Here is a 7,212-nt window from a genome sequence, read left to right as displayed (position 1 = left end):
TTATGTATTCGGGTGGGAAAAATATTATTTCTAAGAGAAATTTGTGGTTGGGGGGATGTGGTGGTGGTAGAGGGATGTCTTAGAGTAGTTATAGTGCTACAAGATGTGCGGAATTTCTTGCGAAAGCCCGAATGAATGACTTGAAACTAAAATTTTTACCGAGAAATGTTGGAAGGGTTTTGGGGGGGATGGGATGATGAGAGGCGATGTCTTAGAGTATTTATAGTGTAACATTGTGAGGTGAACTGTTTAGAGTATCTAACAATAGTAAAGAAAAAATGGTAGTGTTCTCTGTTTTCAAAGGGGGGGGGGTGAGGAGAGCTGGTGCTAGAGTGAAAACAGTGTCGTAGTGCCATTCCGCTCTGGACCATAAGTATACTTTTTTTATCGGTTTGGACATCTACTCTTCTCACATAGGGATGCTCTGACGTTAGAGTGCTGCTGCTCAAGAAACCCAAAGATAATATTCTTATTATTACTACCTTTAGATTATCTCGAGCGAGACCGTTTTTAGCCTCTTTTATCATCTAGCCGAAGCCCGGATTCCATCTCCTCGGAATGATTCAACAGTGAGCAAACAACCTGAATCGCGTTCGGATGATCGGATTCCGTCCCTGGGATGAGACAATACTGACCAAACTCCCCCACATCGCGTGGGGTGGGTGGGAACAAGAATTTTCCCTTTGTATGTTTTGATATTTTTGCTGAAAAATGCACCATGGGTTGCGACAGGGTTGATATAAACCGTACGGTGGATTGGACACTCCCTCGGTGGCACCCTCTCCCCCCTTTTTTTTCAGAAATTAGACATTAAATCACGTCCGGGCTTTTACCAAGGACATTAAATCTCGTACAGGCTTTTACCAAGGACGTTAAAACTCATACAGGTTTTCACCAAGGACATTGAATCTCATAGAGGTTGTCACCAAAGACATTAAATCTCGTACAGGCTTTTACCAATGACATTAAAGCTCCTCCCGTATGTAAATATCCCATAACCATTTCATTGTTGAATTTTAGACCTGAAAATTAAGAATATAATGAAAAATATTAAGTAATCCTGTTTATTACATTTATAGGAAACCCCTGAGTACATTCAGGAAGGTCAAACCATTCCAGTGAGCTTTTTTAATCACAGTGCGCATGATGGAGATAATGTATGGGCCGAGTGGGAGCTCACAAGAAGTGATGAGCTTCTTCTTTGTCATGCTGGCGCCGATTCTACAGATTGTATTATGGAAGTTCATTATACTGAGGATGGGCTATCATATACTTCAGATGATTTGGTGAGAAGGGGACCTTCGGGTCGACTCTGTGTCGAAGATGACGAGTGGTTATATGATGACATGCCCCCTCTGAGTAATATAATGATAATAGAAGATGCTGATATTCAAGTAATTGAACCTGACATCATATATTTAAAAACTGTTATAATTATTGATCTGTAGAATAAATAAAAACTGTAAGAATTAATTTATTTAAATAGCATGGTTAAAAAAGGAAATGTTGATTTCTTAAGAAAAAAAATTAAACAGCTAACTTATACGAATTTTTTTTTATCTTTGATAGAAAAATTGGCTTTGGACTGATAACACTCTAAGGGGTGATCTAATCAATCTGCAGCATTCATGTACAGAAGTTTCTGCTGGTATCATTACTTTATGCATATCGAGTATGAGAAAATTAAAATAGCATAAACAGATTTATTGCATGATTATGCTATAAAACTTATCAAGCATATCAAAAATGAGATTTATCGTAAAATGGTATATGAGAACTCTTCCACCATGGTTTCCGTTGTTTAAAATCCTTTTCGTAGACTGAGCTCTTATGTTGTCTCTTAAAGGGCCACTTTTTCTCTTCTCTTAGAACATGTTCATCATAATAATCCGATTTACATCTTGCTTTATATACATTTTTCATTGGGTTTTCACTGCTGTCTTTTCCACTATATAGAAAGCCCTCTTTTACCAGTCTCTTCTTTTGTTCTTCCTTTTCTAACATATCTATCCTTCTTTTAAGTGAACATACTTGCAACCGGTATAAATTTTTCTCCATGTCACATATAATTTTTCTTCTCGTTTCCTCCAGATTCTTCTCATCTGTCTCTGCCTCTATGCTGTCTAAACATGCAGTAGGTTCATGAGAATGTTCAAAGTCATGAAAATGTCCTTTACAAATAGAACAGTTGCAATAAAAGGATATTTCTAACTCAACTTGTTCACTCATGTTATTACACTGCTAACTAAAAACTTAGTGAATTCTATTCACAGACTAATAAAACTCTAGCAAAAATTCTTTCCTTATATTCCCTCCGCCGCTACTATGTAAGCAAGCCCTCTGATTGGTTGAGAAGGGGGGTGTAACAGACTTGCTAATTGGCTGAGACGGAAACGTGTGATCTAACTGTTTCCTGGAAACTCATAACATTTGCCTCGAGCAACAACAACAACATGAAGGAAGTGTCATTGACCCTACTCCCATTAGACTCAATAACCCATCAAAGTGAGAAAGTTCCTGTTTTTCCGTTCTCACTGACAAAAAACATAAAACAGACATGAAATGCTGTTGTTATCCATGAAAAACATGAAATAAATTGACTAACGTACATAAGCATACAAGAAAACTGACATAAATGTGACAAGGTTCCTGTTTTTTTCATTCTTACTGACAACAAACAGACATAAAACAAACATGAACTGCTGTTGACATCCATGAAAACATCAAATAAATTGACCCACACACAAAACCATCCAAGAAAACATACATAAATGTGACAAAGTTCCTTTTATTCAAATTCTCACTGACAAAAACCATAAGAACGTACATAAAAGTTGACAAAATTCCTGTTTTTTCATTCTCACTGACAACAAACAGACATAAATTATGTAAAAAAAAGTTGTAGGTGGCAGCAGGGGTGAGTGATCGGAGTAGCACCTCCCTCTCTACTGGTAATTAAAGTAAATTGGTTAAGAGTTGAAAGATTAAATTATATTGTCAAGTTTTGTTACCATATTGTACAGCGCGCGGAAACTTGTGGCTAGCTCAACATTGGAGGGTATTTTGTTCCAATTTACCAGCATTATTTGAAAAACGATCAGAAAACAAATTTAAAAAAAAAGAATATTTTTCAACTGAAAGTAAGGATCAAAATTATAACTTAAAATGAAGAGAAATTATTTTCGTATGATGAGGTTTTGCTCCTCCTTGATAAGTTACTCTTTACGCTGAAGTTTGGCTATTTTTAATTGTTGCCCAAAATTTTCTAATAATGACACCTGAAACACAAGGGCCACTTAATTAGAATGAGAAGCTTTTATATAACTACAAAAAAATCTTTGGGTGAAGAGCAAGGTATCGAGGAGGTGAGCAAACCCCTCATATACGGAATAATTTATGTTCGTTTTAAGGTTTAACGTTACTCTTACTTTCAATTCAAAAACCTGTTTTATAAATTTAACAAATAATAAAACATTGAAGTCTTTTGGTTCTTTACTATAAGCAACGCTTTTTGATAACCTTTTAAACCCGGGCAAATGAAATTTGTGAAATGAACGCTTGAGAATGTGGAGTCAAGAATGTGCACTTAGTGATGTAAGCAGTGCAAGTTTTTAAAATTTAATCTTATTGTCAAAGTAGACACCGAGATTGTTTAGTGTTTCTACTGCATCAATTGTTCTTGAAAAAATATTATGTGCGTAGTCTGGTTTATTTTTATATGGTCAACATAAATTACTACCAATAGGAGTTTGGCTACTGCCCCTTTCTCCCTTCCCAAACCATAAAAGTCTAAGGCATGTTATGTCCTTTCCGTTTTATTGAAAACTATATGTATCTCGAACAGCGTGCTTTTGTTTTTCAAAACATCAACGACAAAAAGTGTAAAAATCTATATAATAGTCCGTATAACTGTAAGGAACTATTGAAAATAATGAACATTAACTACAGGAAGCTCAGCTTTTTAAGTGTTTATTTCACTTTAAATTTTATTACATAAAACTGTTTTATTTTACTTTCCTTTTAATGTATTACGCAAAATTTACCAACATTATTATAAAAATGATCTGAAAACAAATTTAAAAAAAAGAATGTTTTTCAACTGAAAGTAAGTACTAACGTTACAACATAAAACGAACAGGAATTATTTTCGTATGAGGAGGTTTCGCTCCTCCTTGATACGTTGCTCTTTACGCTAAAGTTTGACTATTTTCAATTGTTGTCCCAAATTTTCTAACGTTTTCTCCTGAAACAAGAGAATTACTTAAAATTAGAATGAGAAGCTTCTACATAACTACAAAAAAACATTTGCGTGTTTGATAATTTTATTGTCAAAGCAGAAACCGCCATTGTTTATTGCTTCTACTGCAACAATTGTTCTTTAAAAAATATTATGTGAATAGTCTGGTTTATTTTTATATTTTCAACAAAAATTACTGCTAAGAGGAGTTTGGCTATTGCCCCTTTCTCCTTTCCCAAACCAAAAAAGACTAACGCCTGTTACGTACTTTCCGTTTTATTGAAAACTATATGTATCTTTAACAGTGTGCTTTTGTTTTTCAAAACATCGACGACAAAAAAAAATATAAAATCATAGGCAGCGCAGTAGCGGTGCCTAAGTAAAGAACGATGTTGGCACAATGTATTTTTTTCTAGACCAGGGCACGGGTTGTAATGTAGTTTGCCTTTTTTTACATGCAGGATTTATCATTAGGAAAAGGAGGTATATATCTGCAATATCTCAAGAACGGTTAAGGGTATAAACTTAGAAGACAAGTTGATATAGATGGTAAAAAGTGATCTGAGGGCAACCAGTTCCTCTCTCTTTCCCTTTTTAGACGTCCTCTCCCAATGATAGCTGATAAAAATTTTGGGATAGCCGTCTTCTTCAAAAAAGTCGAAAAGCCAAATAACTATACCTCCTGGGATAATAAAAACCCCCAGAATTTCCTAGGACAAGCGTTGTAAGTTATATTATTGACTCGTTGTTTACATGCAAGATGCCAGTTAACTGGGAAAAGGGGCATGATTGGTCCTATTACATGCAGGGACGGTGTTCAAACCGATACAGTAGCAATATCTAAGGAACGGCTGGTATGAAATCTGTCGTGGTATAGCTTTGAAACTTTTAAGGCATGTTGAGAGATATTAAAAAAGAAACGGAAGGCAGCCCACCCCTCCCTTCTTGCCCTTTCAGATATTACCTTTAACACTGATATAAATCTTAAAAAGCCTTTCCAGGGCAGCCCCCGTGGCTGTCATGGCCCCTTAGCATAGTCCAAGCATAGAATGTTTATTGTATATATTATTATATTCTTATTTATTCATGTTTATTCTAAATGAAGGGAGATGATAGATTAATTCCTCCTCCCCCTCTCATACCCTTTCCTACATCTATCTGAAGGCTCATCGATATATAGACTATTTTGGCATTGAAACGCACTCTCTTGGTCTGATACCCCTGAAACCAACACGGTGGGGGTGCCACCCAAGGCCGATTTCAGGGGGGGCCCAGGGGAATTTCCCGGGGGGACTTGCTTACGGGGGGAGTCTGTGAGATGTTTTCACCAGAATAATTTTATAGGGAAAGAATTTATTCATCCCCTATAGGTATTTTACTTATGAAGAAACTTCTCTGGTTGATTTACTGAACGAGGACGGAATCTTTCATGGAGGAAGAGCCAAATTTCAATTTTAATTCAATTTCAATTTATTCGAATAAAAGTAAAACATAACATCAATAACAATATAGTTAAAAAAAAGGGCTAGTGCCCTTTTAAAAAGGGCTAGTGCCCTTGTTAAAAAGGGCTAGTGCCCTTTTTAATAGTCGAAAGTGATTGGAGGGCAACTAACCCCCCTATCATGACCACGTCTTCCCCAAACGCATCCAATCTAAATTTTGAGAAAGCCATTCTGTTCAACGTAGTTGAAAGCTTTGAAAATTAGATCTTTGAGGATGACAACCCACCCAAAGTTCTTAGGGTAAGGGTTATAAGCTATGCCCTGGAGGCATATACGGTTATCAAAGAAAGTTTTGTCATAGAAACTTAAAAAACGGCTCATCCGATTGGCAATTGAATTGGATAGTGCCCTTTTTAATAGTCAAAACTGAATGGAGGGCAACTAAACCCCCTTTCAGACCCACGATTTATCCAAACACATCCAATCAAAGTTTTGAGATAGCCATTTTGTTCGACGTAGTTGAAAGTTCTGGAAATTAGGTGTTTGAGGCTGATAACCCCCTCAGCTCAGGGCATGAGTTATACGTTATGCCCGATGGCATATAAGGTTTTTATTGAAGACTTGAAACTTGACTAAGGGCTCATTCGAGTGTAAATACAAAAAGCTAGTGCCTTGTCTAATGGTCCAAAGGGATTGGAGGACGACAATCCCCCCTCTCCAACCCATCTTTTCCCCAAACACATCCAGTCAAAATTTTTAGATAGCTATTTTGTTCAACGTAGTTTAACGTTTGGGAAATTAGGTCTTTAAAGGTGACAACCCCTAACAGCCCTCAGGGCAAGAGTTGTAAATTATGGCCTGGGGGCATATAAGGTTTTTATAGAAAGCTTGTAGAAACTTCAAAAATGGCTCATTCGATTGGAAATTGAAATGACTAGTGCTCTTTTTAATAGTTGAAAGTGATTGGAGGGCCACTAGCCCCCCTCTCACGCCTGCCATTTCCCCAAATACATACAATCAAAATTTTGAAATTTTTGCCAATTTTTTCAACGTAGTTGAAAATTCTGGAAGTTAAGTCTTTGAGGATGACAACCCTTCCCCCATAGCCCTCAGAACAAGGGTCGTAATTTATGTTCTTGGGGTATATAAGGTTTGTATAGAAAGTTTTGTCGTAGCTCCTTCAAAAAGGCTCATTCGTTTGGAAATTGAGTGACTAGTGCCTTTTTCGAATGAGATCAGAGGGCAAATTTTGATATAGCCATTCTGTTCATCCCATCAGAAAATACTGGAAATTATGATTAAGAATAACAAATTCCCCCAGACCTAAGGGCAATGGTTGTAAGTTACGCTATGGGGACATATAGGGTTCTTATAGAAAGTGTGGCCATGTGGTAAAGCTTTCTAATTTAGTTAATTATTAAATTAGTAAAAAAATATATGACGCAAATATAAAGTTTTCAAAATACCACTTTTTAAGATAAATATACAAATCGTGAAATGTGTGGGCTTGGAGGGAACTTGCTCAATAACCAA

The sequence above is a fragment of the Artemia sp. Qi Xiang Cuo genome, unplaced genomic scaffold (genome assembly GCF_049724085.1).
Source record: "Artemia sp. Qi Xiang Cuo unplaced genomic scaffold, ASM4972408v1 HiC_scaffold_2976, whole genome shotgun sequence".
Lineage (NCBI taxonomy): Eukaryota > Metazoa > Arthropoda > Branchiopoda > Anostraca > Artemiidae > Artemia > Artemia sp. Qi Xiang Cuo.
Note: the sequence above shows the minus strand (reverse complement) of the source record.